The following is a 16,920-nucleotide window of genomic DNA, read 5'->3' as shown; positions in this document are numbered from 1 at the left end:
AGAACAACCTTCGATCTTCCCGATGCAAACGCTTGAGAAAACTCCTGGCTTATTAACATCTTTGGGAAGCTGAGTCACCGGCAAAGTGCTGCTCTCGTGGAGGCTGCTTACTGTTGATGATTGAGTGCTTTGTTCACCGGAGCGGCTTAAAATCAAGGACATTTTTCGCTGATGCTCAACCGACGCTGCTTTGTAAACGTAAGAATCGAGGCTCTTCAGATTTCTGTGACCGCTTAGTTGAGCGACGTAATTGGCGTCTTTTTAGAAAGAAGAACTTCCCTGGACTTATGGAACTCTCGGTCTTTGAGAATGTTTAGTTTGGAGTTCTTGTCGTTTAGATATCGCTGCAGGCTTCTTTGAAACGATGTTAGCGTTGCTGGCTCATACGCTCCTCCATCTTTCTTCTTTATCTCCATCATGAAACGACATATCAAGATGTTTAGCTCGTCCGCAGGTATGTCCTCAATTTTTCTGGCTTCGCCCACCTCTAGAAAGAATCTTTTCCAAACGTCTAAGTCGTACTCTGTTTTTTTCACTGTGTTTTCCGGTCGTTGTGATAAAATATACTTTTGCACACTCGCCATTGTAAACTGGACATTTTGCTGGTTTTCTTCATGTTGCGAACCGATGTTTTTTTTCCATCTCGTCGGGGTAATAAAACTCGCTTTCGCTGTGATAGCTTTCGTCTGAGTCTATGTCGAAATTAGTACTTGCCATAAAAAAGTTAAAGGTTTACATGATAAGCTTAAATTTATGAAAAATTGCAACGAAGCAAGTGATGTAATCGACGACTCATCACGCAAGGGATACCGCCCGCTGTGAGAGGGCCGGATGGGAGAATACCGCCCGCTCCCGGAACCAATCAGATCGCAGGATTTGTAGAATACCGCCCGCTCACGCACTGAGAAAAAAATAAGGTGTGTTACTGCAACACACCTTTTTCTGTCTTCAAAACAACACACATAGAGTTGTGTATAAAAACACACCTTTTATGTGTTACCCGAACACGCCTTGGTGAGCTATCTCAAAAGCACAGACTCAAAAGGTAGAACCACCTTGTACAGCATAATAAATACCCTTAAATTGAACGGTCACATTACGGACAGGAAGTTTAACTTACCTGAGAGAGAGAAAAAAACAGAATTATTTAGATTTTCGAGTTCGCGGGCACCTAGAAACGAGGCAGTGAAACAAGCTTACTGAGGGGTCCCCTGGAAGGGCAACCTTCCTTCCCCTCCCCGCCCAGTAACCGGAAATAACCACAACCGTGAAGTCCTGGGGAAAGAAAGACACGTGCGATCGATCGATTCAAGCAACTGAGTTTCACCAATTTTTATAGGCTGTCATCCTTAAACATGGAAGACTTAGAGCCGATTTCTGAAGCTGAACAAGCTTCGTTTTGTGTGGAGTTAATGAAGCGACTAAACATGCATCGAAGACAAGATTATTTGTGCGACATCACCTTGGTGGCGAAAGAAGGGAAAGAATTCAAGGCTCATAGGAATGTTCTTTCGGCGGTAAGTCCCTTCTTCGCTAAGCTTTTTCAGAGTGAGATGAAAGAAAAGGAAGAAGGCATCATTCGGTTCGAGGAGATCTCGGCGTCAATTTTGGAAGACGTTTTGGAGTTCATCTACACAGGACATGTCGAGATACATGATGAACAAAGTGCAAAGGACTTGGTAATCGCAGCCGATTATTTGCTCTTTGTTTCTTTGAAAACCATCGCTGGGCGATTTTTTAGGGAACAATTGACCAACTCGAATTGCATTTCGACCTTTTACTTCGCCGAGAAATACCACTGTGAAGAGCTTGTCTCCACAAGCAGGAAGTTTATACACGAAAACTTCGCCTTCGTTGCAGAATTGGACGAATTCTTAGACCTGGAGGCTGAAGAGGTTGAGAGGTGGATTTCAAGTGATGACATTTGCGTTGCAGCTGAAGAGGATGTTTTGAAAATCATACAGAAGTGGATTGAACAAAACGAAAGCGATCGAAAGTCGAAGTTTGAAGAAGTGTTTCGTCACGTTCGGCTGGTTTTGGTATCGCGTGACGTCCTTGTTGTTGATGTGGTGACGAACCAGCTGGTGCGTGACAACTACTCTTGTTGGAAAAGGGTATCCGACGCCATAGCGTTAGTTAGTTTTACAAGTGAAGATGCTCTTATACAATCACCGAGAAAAAGGCTTGGAACACATGCCATTGTAGCTTGTGGTGGTAAACACACTCTGTGCTATCTTCCCGAGACGGACACGTGGAAGGCTTTGGCGAATTGCTTGTTCAAAAACATGAATGACGGCACCCAGATGGTAACATTCCGAGATCAGCTGTTCACTTTTGACGGAAGTTACAACACTCACTGATATGATCCTGCTTTTGATGCTTGGTCCTCTTTGAAGCATTTGCATCTTTCTTCCAATTTGAAACGGTTGGCAGTTATCAGAGGGCAGATCTATGCCATTGTTGTAGATCGAAGCACAGAAGAATCGACAATTGAAAGATACAGTATGGGTTCATGTTCATGGGCAAAAATTTTCACGTCTCATGAGGGTTGCAGGGATCACTCTTGTGTTGTTGCTGCTGGTGACTGTATGTATGTTTTGGGTGGGGAGCCTGTACAGCAAGAAGTGGAATATGTCACAAAAGCAGAAAGATTTGACACTGTTCAGAACAAATGGGAAGAAATTGCAGACATGCAGCAAGGAAGAGGTTGTGCCTTTGGTGTGGCCACTCAAGGAAAGATATTTGTTGCTGGAGGGTACAGGAGAGGGAACAAACAATTGAAATCATGTGAAGTGTACAATATTTCTACAAACGAATGGCAGTTTATCGCAAGCTTGAATGTTTCGCGTGTGTGGGGAAGTATGGCGTGTGTTAATGGAACACTGTATGTGCTGGGTGGTTCAAGATATCAACTATTTTTATCGCCCGAGTACACAGTTGAAAGTTATAATCCCACAACAAACGAGTGGATTCAAAAGACCTCCATACCAGAGGACGAAATTAAAGGCAAACCTAAACCTTCATTTAAAGGTTGTGCATTGAAACTTTCCAAAGGAGTGCTTGATAAACTCAAATGAATTGGCTCGTTTGGAAAGAGCTGAATTCAGATTTTTATAGTTGTAACAATCCGCAATTTGGTAGTGAAGTTTCTCTCGAGACTTGTCATGAGAATGCTATGCTATATCTTGTGAGACTAAGCTTATGACATCATTGCAGGTGGTTTAACACACTGGGGATTTTTATGAGCAAAAGTGGCCAGATGACCAGTGCAGGTAAACTGTTAGCGGTTGACCCCAACCAGGCTTGGAAAGACTAAACAAAATGGCGGCCTCAAATGGGGCATTTTTAAATGCAGTTCAAGGCGCTCTAGTTTATTGATAAATTTTCTATGATAAAATTTGATTTACCTCTTAATGTTATATTATTTTTATAAAATGTAATACAGTAAAACCTCTATTAAGCGGACCCCAATTAAGCGGACACCCTCCATTAAGCGGACACTAAGCCGGGTCCCTAAATTAACGTCTTAAATTTCCCTATATAACGAACCCCTATTCAGCGGACTTCTCTATTAAGCGGACGCAGACACTAAAATAAATTGTATTTGGCTAATTTCTATTGTTAAAAACCTTTAATAAGCGGACACCGGACTGAATTGACAATAGTATAGTATTGGATTACGTCCTTGAAAGTACAGTAGTCGGCTAATGAAGACAAATCAATAATTTGGTGGTTTTCACCTCACACATCGTCACGCAAGTAAAAAAAATGAAATCCCCAACCATTCAATAGATAAAGTCAAGAAATTTATATGTTGTAGAAGAGTGATACATAAACAACTTGTGAAAGCCACAAGGTTGTGCGATATCTCATAATCGAGTTATTCGAGAAAATGTACCACGGAAAATTACAGAGTTTGGTATGGGACGCCATGTTGGTGGACACCAACATAGCCACTAACATTACTTTAAGAAATAACTAATTTGTACAAACACTGAAAGAGCCCATGTACCGCGCGTATTATCATTACTGTTTTGCTGTTATGTTTTTGGATTAAAACACTAATTAAAATTGGTAATGAACTTGAACTCTGGATAGCTTCCTTAACGAAATGGAACTTTATCACAGTACAGAGTAGCCGTTAAATGTTAATCGTTAACAAACATTGCGCAATTTTTTACAACCCTCTATTAAGCGAACTCTTGGGAAGGTCCCGAAGGTGTCCGCTTAATAGAGGTTTCACTGTAATATAATAATTTGTTTAAAATCATATTAATACAAATTTCAAAATATCTTCAAATATGTGAAAAAAGGAGACACGAAATGATTTGTTTGTTAATCATAAAATTCATATATATATTAAATTTTGAAGTCTATTCTTAAACTTATCAGTGAAATAAGTTACAAGCTGCTAATTTGTACTAAATTAATTATATATTTTAGTGTTTCGGCTGGTCAGGCCCCAAAATTAGCTTCTTTATTTTATTGGATTGTGTAACTGATGATATGTCTGTCATAATTTGGTAAACATGATCACTGGGTTTTTGTGTGCATATCACTAATGACAATAGAGCATTTATGTGTACAAGAAAAAGTAATAATATGCTTTTTGACAAACTTATGATATTTTGTATAACAATTAACTTCTGATAGACTATAGGCAGTTCTCTTTCCACTATGGGATAGTCAGGAAAGAAGAACATGTGACTCCATTTGTTTCTATCCCCCCACTAGTGTGTCACCTCCATACAGAAGGTCACTTTCACATGTTCTTCTCATGGCAATGGTTAATAACATTTATTAAGACCCAGAAGCATCAGTAGTTTGTATCGTGAGATAGTGGGGGCGAGTGTAGTTCTGAAAATAACTATTGTTGATTGACATTACCTGACATTTTGGAAGCCCTGAGTGGAAAGAGAGGCTTAAACCATAGAATAAGCTCCATGTACAGTACATAGACTTTATTGAAGCATGACTTAATAAATTTATCTATTTTTTTCTTAGTGCTAATATCTATCTTTTGTTCACTTAGGCTTCCATTAATTTATCAACTGCAAATGCTTTAGCTTCATTTGTGGTTTTCCTTGAATTACACAGTCAGTTAATTAATATCTGATGTAACTGCTCAGAACAGAATTTGCATTTCCCATCATCAGTATTTTTAAGTAGCCCACAGTGGCAAAACTGGGGAGTGGAACATTTCTTGGGTATGTAAACTCCTAGAGTCTTCTTGGGCGAATTTTGAAAGGGTTTTTGGTCTCACTTAAGGTGTTCTGGGCAAAACTCCTTTACATTTAGTCGTGAAGGTCTCGTTTAGGATCACACGCGAAGAAATATACAAATTAATATTTGTCTGCGTTTTGAAATGGTCTCTTTTAGCTTTTAGGGGTCAAAAAAGCTTGGGCGACGCCCAGATTGGTCTCCTTTAGGGGTTTAAGGCGGGGGTCTACATGAAAGCTGCTTTCACGCCGCTTAAAATCGGTTTAACCGAAATATCTCGTTCGCGTTTCAAGCAATACAATAACCAAAATTTGATATATCTAACCGCAGTTTGGAAGAAGGGTATCATAGGAAAAGTACTGCTCAGCAGCTTTCATTTGAATGATTTTATCCACAGACATTAAAAAGGTAGAACCACCTTGTACAGCATAATCCCGGGGGGGCACTTGACCAATCGTTGGGTATAGGGGTGCCGCTGGGGCTTTGAAACCCTGACCCTGTTTAGGACGAAAATAACTTTAAATACCTACCCTGTGTAGGACAGCGCCCTCTATTTCAAGACCCTATTTAGGACAAAGGACAACATCTATCTCTTGTGTTACACAAGTGTTTATTGGCAATAGTAACAACATTTAAAGGCCCACTGTCACTTACCGGACGTGATGTTCCACGCATTGAAACGCGGATACCAATCATAACAGATAAAATAATACACTTCCTAGAAGTGGTGGCGAAAACTCCCAAAATTTCGCATTAACAGCGGTGAACCTAAGTCAGGGTCGTAACATGGTATATCCGGGACCCATTGATCCCTATTTTCTTGCCGTAATTTTGATCCCTGAGCCCCATTTTCCCCAAATTGTTGATCCCTGAGCCCTGATGAAAAAATTGATCCCATCCATTTTTTACACAATTTCAACTCAGAAATTTTCGTTTATGTCCATATATAAAATATAGAACACGTTCAAATGGGCTGATGAGAAAAACATTAACTCTAAGTCTTAGTTGAAGTTGTAAGTTCTATCATAGCTTTAAAGATATAGATGAGTTGACCTCTGTGCATTATTGTTAATCTATACCTTAAAAGTAGGCCACTTCCCTTCGCGTATCACACGTCTTGAAAGATCTTGCGGCGGGAACTTGAGCTTTTCATATGTAACGTCTATCAAGAGTATTTACTAAGGTTTATTATTAGTGTTGCTCATGATCATACGAGCAACGCAGGTTTTTAAGCCAATCAGAAGAAAGCATAAGAATCGAAATTCGAATAAATCAGTATAATTTTAGCCAAACAGCAGTAACAGTGGCTGGTCCCCAGTGGAATTAACAGCACTGTAAGGAACTTCTGAACGAAGGTCTCCCTTTAGCTTTCCAATTCCTGTACAGTACGAATATCTACTTGCTCGGATAAATTGTCCAGTTAATAAATGTCCGGTCTCTTGCAACCAAATATTTCATGTGGGCCGTTGAATCTGGCAGCGGACATACCTTTTGACAGTGAGATCTTTTTCCTCCTTCTGGCTGACAGGCGTTAGTGGTCTACAGTAATGTATTATTGAAAAAGTGTAATCGTTTGTCTCACGGTGTAGTCACTTAATGATGTAGATCTGGACGTTTCAACTGCGTACTGCGAGTGTTTATCAGGAATTGCAACACTTTGAACTTATATGACTCCAAGCTCGGTTCTGGTTGATCGGTTCTTAACTGCTTGGATTAGTGCATTTTGTTTGAGCTGTTGCCTCACTGGTCCGTTGTCTTACGGATCTCCTACTGCCGTGTTTCTTGGTCAAGGGCAACCAATTTTTGGAATTTCTTTTCCGCCATCCCTGTTGATGTTGTTGGGGTTTAGATCAATTACCAATAGCAAGCCACCTGCTTTACATGAAGTAGAAAAATGAAATGGTGCAGGCCACAGGTTCTACAGCTTTTCTGTATCAAGCCCGCCATTGGCTTTTCCTGATTTAATAACTAGATTGTCAAAGGACATATCTGGTTGTAGGTCTTCCAGACCTACTCCTTCCAGCTTCGAATCTAATGGGCTCTGAAAAGTTGTCCACCTGACCTTGCTCCCCTTCCTCCTCATCACCACTTGACTCTGATGAATCATCTGATTCAACTGACCCCTGGAGCAATGCAACTAGGCGTTGCTCTTCATGGTAGCTCAAACAGAAGTTGTTTCCATCTTTTATTATCTCTACTTTCTCGATGATACTCTCCGGTGAATTTCTGTCGTCCTGGTGCCCAGTCTTGTATACAAGGGGATCTTCATCTGACTGTTCCAGCCATCTCAAACTCATGCGATCTTCCAGGAATGCATCACCGTTATGGTGGAGATCTTCTGAAAGAACTGCAAGGAAGAAAGAAATAATATACCTCTTGTAGTTGTGCTTGAGAGCAACTACATCGCCTTTTGAAAAGATAATCTCGTATTCCTCGACGGCGTCATGAGCTGTAGATTGTCCTTCACTCCCTTGAACCTCTTTCAATAGATCGATTTCTCCATGTGCCGACACATTCCTTCTGAACATACTCAGGGCCAGTGGAAGTGTACCAGGTCTTTCTTTGGTCTTCCCTCTTGTTCTTTGTTGTCGTACACCCCCGAGGGGGGTACTCCTCGGAATTCTTGGTGGGGGTGTGCCGCCCGGGTCTTCGAATCCCGACCCTATTTCAGACCTAAACATGCCATTTTCCACACCCGTTTTTAGACCTGACCTCTAAAATTCATACCCGTTTTCAGACCTGATAATTATGCATCAGTGCCGAACGGAAGTTGACGCAAGGAGTAAAAGTAAGCTGGAATGACATAGTTTATCTATTTTTTTTTTCTCACTATCAGTTAGTCGTTCCAGTTACGTACTGAGAAGAAAAATATGTTTGTAAGCTTTGGTAAATGTTCCCCGCCCAAAAAACCCGGCCCGATTTCAGACCGTAATTGTCAAAATCTATACCCTATTTCAGACCAAAACGGCTCAAAAACCATACCCTTTGGGGCGGCACATACCTATATACCTTATATAGGGGAGTACCCCCCCCCCCCCGGGCGTACACCCCGTCCAAATTCTTTCGCAAAGCCCTGCAATGCCTTCCTTTGGGTCTCCTTTTCCTCCGCGCTTGTTTCTTCGTCCACATCCTCGTTACTCTTGCCGTGGGACTTTCGAAGCCATTCCGGTGCATTTATCAGCTATACGGTAACGGAATGTGTCCTTTACTTTCCCGGTCCAACACTAGTACTGGTAGCTGAACCGATCTCGGTTTCTCATCAGAGTTCGAGATAACCCTAAACTCGATGCAATTAGAGCAGATTTATTGCAGTTATTGAATTGCGAGAAAACATTTATTTTGTAACGAAGCGCGCGAATTCATTGTACAAGTATACTACTTTAGAGGGCCATTCTAATTATTTAAGCACTATTAAAGGTTAATTTATTTGACTTTTTGGAGGCGATGACTCGGCGATAAGGCGATCGGGACCTATCAGTAAATCAAGTAAATTCCGCTTTTAATGAATCGGTTTGTCTATTGTCCTGTATTGTTATGCTTGAAGACTTGCCAGGAGTAAGTACAAAGTAAAACCAGTCAAAGATCTACTTACGTACCTTTCTCTGTCCCGCGACTTCTTTTTCTCCTTTTTCCTCTTACCCATTTCTCACAAAAAAAGATATGTCAGGATATGTACACAGCGCGTTGAGAAGAGCCCAGAGAGCCGTAGGCAGAGTTGCGTAACAAGGCGAGGAAAGTGCACTCAACAATTGAATTAATTAAGAATACGATACCATGTTTTTCTCAAACAACTCGCATGACAGGAATTGCCCCCAGCCGGAAGCAAGAATAGGAAATGTACGTCGGCCAGGAAATTCTATGGACAGAAACCTTACTACGCGGAAAAATATTGTGATAAGAGATTTTTTTACCGTGTGTTCATGGTGTGACAATTCTGATCCCTGACTCGAGCTCAAAAGCCTTGTGATCCCCGATCCCATTCTTCTGAGCCCTGAGCCCTTTCCTCTGAACCCTGATCCCAGTCATATTTTGGGCTTTGAGCCCTGAGCCCATATACCATGTTACGACCCTGACCTAAGTGGAAACTCAATAGACGTGAAGCATTGTTCATTAAAACAAATACAGACTAACATCTCTGATTTCGGATTACCAAACACAAGACGACAGTCTTGCAACCATACCCTGTCTAGGACGGATCCAGGAACAGACTCGCTTAAAATTATATACCCTGTTCAGGGAAGAAAGGCCAAAAACCATACCCTACCCAGCGGCACGTCCCCGTATAGCTCATATAGGGAAGTACCCCCCCCCCCCCCCCCGGGAGCATAATAGCCCTTTTCACGGTTAATTTTTCCCATTTGCATTACAATGTTATCCAACGTGGATGCGAGGCAATTTCGGGCAAAAACTACAAAATAGCCCGAAATCGTCTCACATACATGCTAGATTTCATTGTAATATTCAAATGAGCAGAGTTAACCGTGAAAAGGGCTATTGAGCAGTCACATTACGGACGGGTCAGATTTTCCAAAATCAGCCTCTTTTCGCGGGCACCTAGCAACGAGGCAGTGAAACTAGCTCACTGAGGGTTCCCCTGGAAGGGCAACCCTCCTTCCCCTCCCTGCCCAGTACCTTGAAGAAACCACAACCGTGAAAGCCTGGGGAAAGAAAGAAACCACTAAATTACTATAATTTTGCGCTTCGGTGTACGATCGATCGATTCAATGAACTGAGTTTCATCAATTTTTATAGGTTGTTATCCTTAGACATGGGAGATTTAGAGCCGATTTCTGAAGCAGAACAAGTGTCGTTTTTCGTGTAGTTTATGAAGAGACTCAACTTTAACATGCAACGAAGACAAGACTATTTGTGCGACATAACCTTGGTGGCGAAAGAAGGGAAAGAATTCAAGGCTCATAGGAATGTGCTTGTGGCGGTAAGTCCCTTCTTCGATAGGGTTTTTGAGAATGAGTGGAAAGAAAAGGAAGAAGGCATCATTCGGTTCGAGGAGATCTCGGAGTCAATTTTGGAAGACGTTTTGGAGTTCATCTACACAGGACATGTCGAGATACATGATGAACAAAGCGGAAAGGATCTGATCATCGCAGCCGATTATTTGCTTCTTGTTTGTTTGAAAACCTTTGCTGGACGATTTGTAGAGCAACTATTGACGACCTCGAATTGCATTTCGACCTTTTACTTCGCGGAGAAATACCAATGCGAAGAGCTTGTCGCCAAAACTAGGAAGTTTGTGCACGAGAATTTCGCCACCGTTGCCGAATTGGACGAATTCTTAGACCTGGAAGCCGAGGAGGTTGGGAGGTGGATTTCAAGTGATGACATTTGCCTTGCAGCTGAGGAAGATGTTTTGAAAATCATACAAAAGTGGATTGAACAAAAGGTAAGCGATCGAAAGGCGAAGTATCGCGTGACGTTCTTGTTGTTGATATCGTGACGAACCAGCTGGTGCGTGACAACAACTCTTGTTGGAAAAGGGTGTCAGACGCCATAGCGTTAGTTAGTTTTACAAGTGAAGATGCTCTTATGCAGTCACCGAGAAGAAGGCTTGGCACACACGCCATTGTAGCTTGTGGTGGTAAACACACTTTGTGTTATCTTCCCGAAATGGATGCGTGGAAGCTTTTGGCGAACGGCTTAAGCTTGTTGGAAAACATGAACACTCGCACCCAGATGGTAACATTCCGAGATCAGCTGTTCACATTTAATGGAAGTTACAACACTCACCGATATGATCCTGCTTTGGATGGTTGGTCCTCTTTGCCGCGTTTGCATCTTTCTTCTTATGATGAGAAGCGGCTGACGGTTATCAGAGGGCAGATTTATGCCATTTATGATGCAGGAGAGCAAAACGAGTCCACGATTGCAAGATACAATATGGGGTCATGGTCATGGGAGAGTATTTTTACTTCTCGTAGGGGCTGCAGGAAAGGCTTTTGTGTCATTGGTGCTGGTGACTGTCTGTATGTTTTGGGTGGGAAACGTGAGTCCCGGGAACAGGCTAGACATTATGGGTATCTGCTGAATGTGGAATTTGTCGCAAAAGCAGAGAGATTTGACACTGTTCACAACAAATGGGAAGAAATCGCAGACATGCAGCAAGAAAGAGGCTGTGCCTTTGGTGTGGCTACTCAAGCTGGAAAGATTTTTGTTGCAGGAGGACTGGGGACTGAGAACAAACAATCGAATTCATGTAAAGTGTACACGATTTCTACAAACAAATGGCAGTTTATCGGAAGCCTTAATGTTCCACGCTTGTGGGGAAGCATGGTGTGTGTCAATGGAACACTGTATGTGCTGGTTGGCTTACAACAGCATGACGGATTTGAGTACACGGTTGAAAGTTATGATCCCACACTGAAGAGGTGGATCCAAAGAGCCTCCATACCAGTGGACAAGATTCCAGGAGACAATAAACCTTCATTTAAAGGCTGTGCATTGAAAATTCCCAAAGTAGCGCTTGCTAAACACAAATGAAGCAGCTCGGAAGAAAATAGCTGATTTCAAAGTTTAAAGTGGCAAAATTCACCAACAAGGTTGTAATTTGTGCGGACACTAGTCGTCACCAGAATCGGCTTTGAGATGTCTTGTGAGTTTTAAAGTTATCGGAAGTCAAAAGCGACGTTGTCAATAAGTGTCTGTTGTGTAGGAGTGAGAATCATATTAAACCTAACGTAGTCGTCTTTCCTTGTAGACAACGAAAAGCGTCTCTTTTTTTTCAGGGTCCAGAGAGAACAACTCATGTAAACGCATGGCTTGAATAAATAGAGGGTCAATCTGGGCAGCAGTCGAGTTTTGCTCTGACTTGACCCCCGAAGGAGTTTAGAAGCTTCCCGGATTCTAATTTTCTCTTTTAGTAGACATAGACATAAATTGAGTCTTATATGAGCTGTTATTATCTGTAATATTTTTGCCAGCGTGCGATTGGTCAAAATGTATCAAAACCTGGGACATATCAAATGAGCTCAGTTTTTCTTTCCAAGAGACATTCCCCACAAATATATCGGCAATTAGCACTGCAAATTGGAGTCGCGTTAACGGAGTGCCTGGCATGTCTTGATGAAACTATGCACAGATCTTTGTTCTTGGTCGGCATCCGTTACTGGACGATCGCGGTCCCCCCTTCACGCCCTGGGGACTCCCTTTTCCTTGAGCTTCCTTCTCGGAAATATGTTCTCCTCTCAGAACAGCTAATGTTTGTGGAGAAACATCTGTATGCATACATGACGTGTGTGTCAAATGCAGTTTTCAACAGTATCAATATGTAAATACGTAATTAAGGGGTTAGATTTTGGAAAGCATATATAACATGAGTTGTTAAAGACAAGATTTTTAAAACAAATCGACGGAGGTTTTCTATGGGCTATACTTTTTTATTCAAACATTATCTAATATTCAACACGCGGTTGTAAAAATTATGAAATAGACAATAAATGACGTCAAAAAATGTCCAAAACTCTTACAATTACATAGAAAAAGAAAGAGCAGAATTGGCTTCAATTTCCGTTGCGAAAGCGCGCGCGTTACATCTGGCGTCATTTTCATTGTAAAAAAAAGCCTTTCTTTGCATCATGTTTTTCCCAAATATATATGTAGTTTACCATGAAGTAAATGATCGTAACAGGCTTGTTAGTTATTCAAAAAAAAAAAAAAAAGGAAATGATGTTACTGAGTTAGCGATGAATTTCCTTTTGTTATAAAGATTCGTAATAACATAGTGTAGTTACTTATCGGCTTCGTTTGACAAGTGGTAACCTGTGGTTTTAAAAATCAATCAGTCCTGTTATTGCAAACAGTTTTACTTCGGCTTTTCCTTAAATAAAACATTTACCTAATCTCGTACCCAGATCTCCCACGGTCAGGCGGAGGGGAGATCTGGTAAAGTTCGATTTGAGGCCCGGAATACGGGCCTGCCCATCATCCTTTGTCCACCGTGCTGCTCGTAACTGTGATCATTCCTGGTGAGGTTTTCGCTTTCGAGGGTGCTCTTCGGAACGTACTTCGGTCGAGAGGACAACAAAACTTGAAACTTAAACCAAAACGAAAAAGGCAACAGGAGAGATTGCAATCAACAAGCGCGGTAAATCACTTTTTTACTAAGATTAGTTCCTACCCTTTGTGACCATCTAGACCATCTTTGTAATGAAAACTGTTCCAAGAACAAATCCATCGTAATTGTGCTTTCTCCACTCAAGATCAACGTGCTTATCGACGATCAATTAAAAAGACTTTAGTCAACCGGAGTAAGCTGTACCAGTTTTCGCCTTAGATGGTAACTGTATTGAAGATACTGTAATTTACAGGCAGGGAAATGTCACATAATTTTTGTGCACCCCAAGGTAAAGGTAGCAACAGACAGTGCAGAGAGTTTTTGTTGTCGAAGCTTTATCAGAAAAATTTTGTGGTCGTTGTTGTAGATGAGGCACAATAGAGTTACTGATTGGCATCTTGGTGTTAAATTTCGCATTGGAAAGTCAAATGGTTCATGTCATATTTTCATTTGCAAAGTTTCAGAAATTGTGGTATACCAGTGATACGTAAAAATTATTTCTTCTCTTTGTAGTCTTTCAGCTGATTTGGTCACACAAATTCTCCTTCTTAAGTTGATGGTTTAAATTTCCAAACCAAATGGATTGTGTAAATGCGGCAGGTTTCTTTTACAGGCCAAAGGACACAACTCAAGGTCACTGTAATAATATAATTTTATATGAACCAGCTAAACAGGGCCTCCTCCTAACAACTGTCCACTCCTATAACACCAGAAATTCTGCCAAGCTTAATTTCCACCGACCACAAGTTAGAACTAACATAGGCAAATTTACTTTTAAGTACTCTGCTTCTGTCATATGGGAAACTGTCCCCATGGCACTGAAAAAAACAAAAACTTTTAACAGGTTTAAGAAACTTTATAAGGCCCACCTGATCTCTTGTCAATCAAATAATATATGTTCTGTTTAATGATCAAATATAATAGTATGTAACTATCTAATAATAATAATAGAGTTAAAAATAATAATAATAATAATAATTGTCTGCTTATATTTTGATATTTGTTGTCGCTGCTGTTGCTGCTGCTGATGATGTGTTGTCCTTTTCCTTTCTTTTTGTTTGTTGTTGTTGCTGTTTGTTTGTTTGTATGTTGTTTTTTTGCTTTTTTTTTTTGTTTTTATTTATTTATTGTTTTGTTCTTCTTCTTAAGCTTGTCCTGTTTAAATTTCTTGCTCGGTTCAGTATATCTCGAACATACCTTAATTTACACAAATGTAATTCTCTCTTGTACATCCTAGGCTCTACAAACATTTCCTACATTTTCTAATATCTCAATAAAGCTCAGTGTCATTTCTTTGTTTACTTAAAAGTAGGTGGTGGTCAGCTAGAAAGCCTTTGCTTCTTTGACCACCACACACATTTTATAATTTGTACTGTATTTATTTTTATCTTGTAATCATTTGTTGTAATACTTTTCTTTCTATGTTAATGTTGTGTAAATAGTGTGAAATAAATGAACCATGAACCATCCTAGCCCTAACACCATGCTACTGTCTTGGTTATATACCAGCAAACCAGAAAGACCTGTCCGTGTAAATGGTAGGCGCCCAATTATGTCCAACATTAAAATACCGAGTACACCCTTGCTGTTTTAAAGGGGGTTTTTTATTCTCAAAAATGGAAGTTTGAATTTCTTTTGGGAAATGGAGGTACCACATCTGGATTTGGGATCTGAAGAATGTTTGGTTACTTGCAACATGTGAGCAAACAGAGCAAGTCCCTATGAGTTTCCCATTAGAGTTTTATTTGGTAGCTTTCCATTTCAGTGGTTCTTGATTCACTTTTATCACATAACACTTGAAAAGTTTTCACCTGAAATTTATGTTAAGTTTAGGGGACATGCCCCCTCGACTGCTTCTTTGATGACAAGTTAATAAAGGTTATAATTTTACACATAGGAGTCCACAGACTCGAAAATTAGAACCACATAATACACAAGTCCAATAATATTTGACTCTTGATATGAAGAACAAAGGTCATTATCTGCATTTGATTTGCAAGGCACAATGAGCTGCTTAAATAATCATTGTTGTACTGAGCATTGCATTATTTGTACTTGCATAGAGGATGATACACTAAGAATAATACAAGGTTCTTTATGTCCAAAGCAGCTATCTTGGTGCTTGGGCACTCACCTCTGATGGGATCCTTGATTTCAGCAAAAAAAAAAAATAATAACAATAATAATAGGAAGGTGTGAAGGTCTTTTGGGCTCATAAAAGTAGCAAATGCCAGATAAATAGAAAACAAATAAAAAAAATATTTCCACTATTTGTTTTCTTGTGCATGTCTGTGTGTTCTAATGAACTGTCACCCATTTCTGCAGCAAAACAACAGCTTTCACAGTAAGCTGATCTTCAGTAACCATGAATTCCTAAGTATTCCTTAACCATGGCCTTCCATAGCCAGGAAACAACATTTAATCAAACTGTCAGACACAAACCCACTGCAGAGAAGTGGTGGGGAAAAGAAACTTTGAAAACAGTGTCTGTCTTGGATGAAAATTCCTTGTTGATGCCAATTCCTTGAGCAAAAAAAATTTTCTTGTATTGATATTTGCACCCATGTCAGGTCCTAACTTTTCTTAATATTAAGACCAGCAACACAAAATTATGTTCAAGGACTTTTCACACAAGTACACAAAAATATCAGAACAGTGAACCTTGAACCTTTAAGCCCCAGTAGTGATCAGTATCAAAATTTCTCCTAATATTTATCAATACACAATCAAGGAGAGGTCATGAGATCACCAGTGGTGAAATTTCTTGATATTTCAACAACCTCCCTATAATGCTACTATGAAAAATGGACATGTAGAGACCAGTAAGGAGAAACTGTATGTTGACACTGAGGCTTAAAGGTTAAAAGCTAATAAATACAGAGCCATATTGTTGGTGATTATCGCAGCTTCTTTTATGCTTTGTCCTTCCACCACCCCATGCGTCAAAAAGGGCTTAGTTACTTGAGAATCCCTTTTTATTCAGCCTTCTCATTATCCATTTTCTGGTAATTATATTGTCTTATTCTAATGGAAAGAATAACAACATCCCGGTGAATGACTACAGTTTTTTCTTAATTAATTGCATCTTTGTTCAGGGGGCACAACTTCAGAGTACAGCAAACGAGGAACACTTTCCTCAGTATTCCCTACAGCAAAGATTGTTGTCATGACAACAACAGCTACAGAAAAACAACCAAACTACAATCATACAAAGTTTGAATATGAAAGATTTATGGAGTACTACAAAGGCCCTCCTATCTTAACACAAAGTAATGTTGACCAGTTTGATTACATATTTTCGCCCATAGCAGATGAACTTATCACCACCAATGTCAAAAATTAAGCCTGTCAGCCTATTATTTACTCATCATTAGTACTGTGTGGATTTGGGGGGGCCTTTTTGGGTGGAAAGCTTGGGGATCACCAGTTCTACCTTACTCCCCAAATTCCTCAAAATGCGCTTTTGGCTCAGTCTCATTCTCTTATACAGACTGACAATGAATATTATTTGCCACAATCTTTGGGAATGGGGTTTGATTCTCGATGTGTTGAAAGGATAATAATTTATTCATTTTGGTCTTCCGCAAACCATGGAAAGTTTTTTCCAAGAAAGTGGAAGAGATGGGAAGCCT

At 40.3% G+C, this 16,920-nt stretch overlaps 2 pseudogenes across 1 annotated transcript in view; both read left to right on the top strand.

Moving 5' to 3' along the window:
- The first annotated feature begins 1,288 nt into the window (after window positions 1-1,288).
- On the top strand, window positions 1,289-3,090 carry LOC146462673 (kelch-like protein 24; annotated as a pseudogene).
- A 6,883-nt stretch (window positions 3,091-9,973) lies between these two features.
- Window positions 9,974-16,920, top strand: part of LOC146462666 (kelch-like protein 24) — a 42,025-nt pseudogene continuing 35,078 nt past the window's right edge. The window contains exon 1 of the transcript XR_014857111.1: window positions 9,974-11,944. The product of XR_014857111.1 is annotated as a kelch-like protein 24 (transcript). The remainder of the gene's footprint in view (window positions 11,945-16,920) is intronic.

The sequence above is a fragment of the Pavona decussata genome, unplaced genomic scaffold (genome assembly GCF_977016875.1).
Source record: "Pavona decussata unplaced genomic scaffold, jaPavDecu1.1 SCAFFOLD_186, whole genome shotgun sequence".
In the NCBI taxonomy this organism is placed as follows: Eukaryota; Metazoa; Cnidaria; class Anthozoa; order Scleractinia; family Agariciidae; genus Pavona; species Pavona decussata.
The sequence above is the reverse complement of the archived record's forward strand: the minus strand, read 5'-3'. Positions and strand labels throughout refer to the sequence as shown.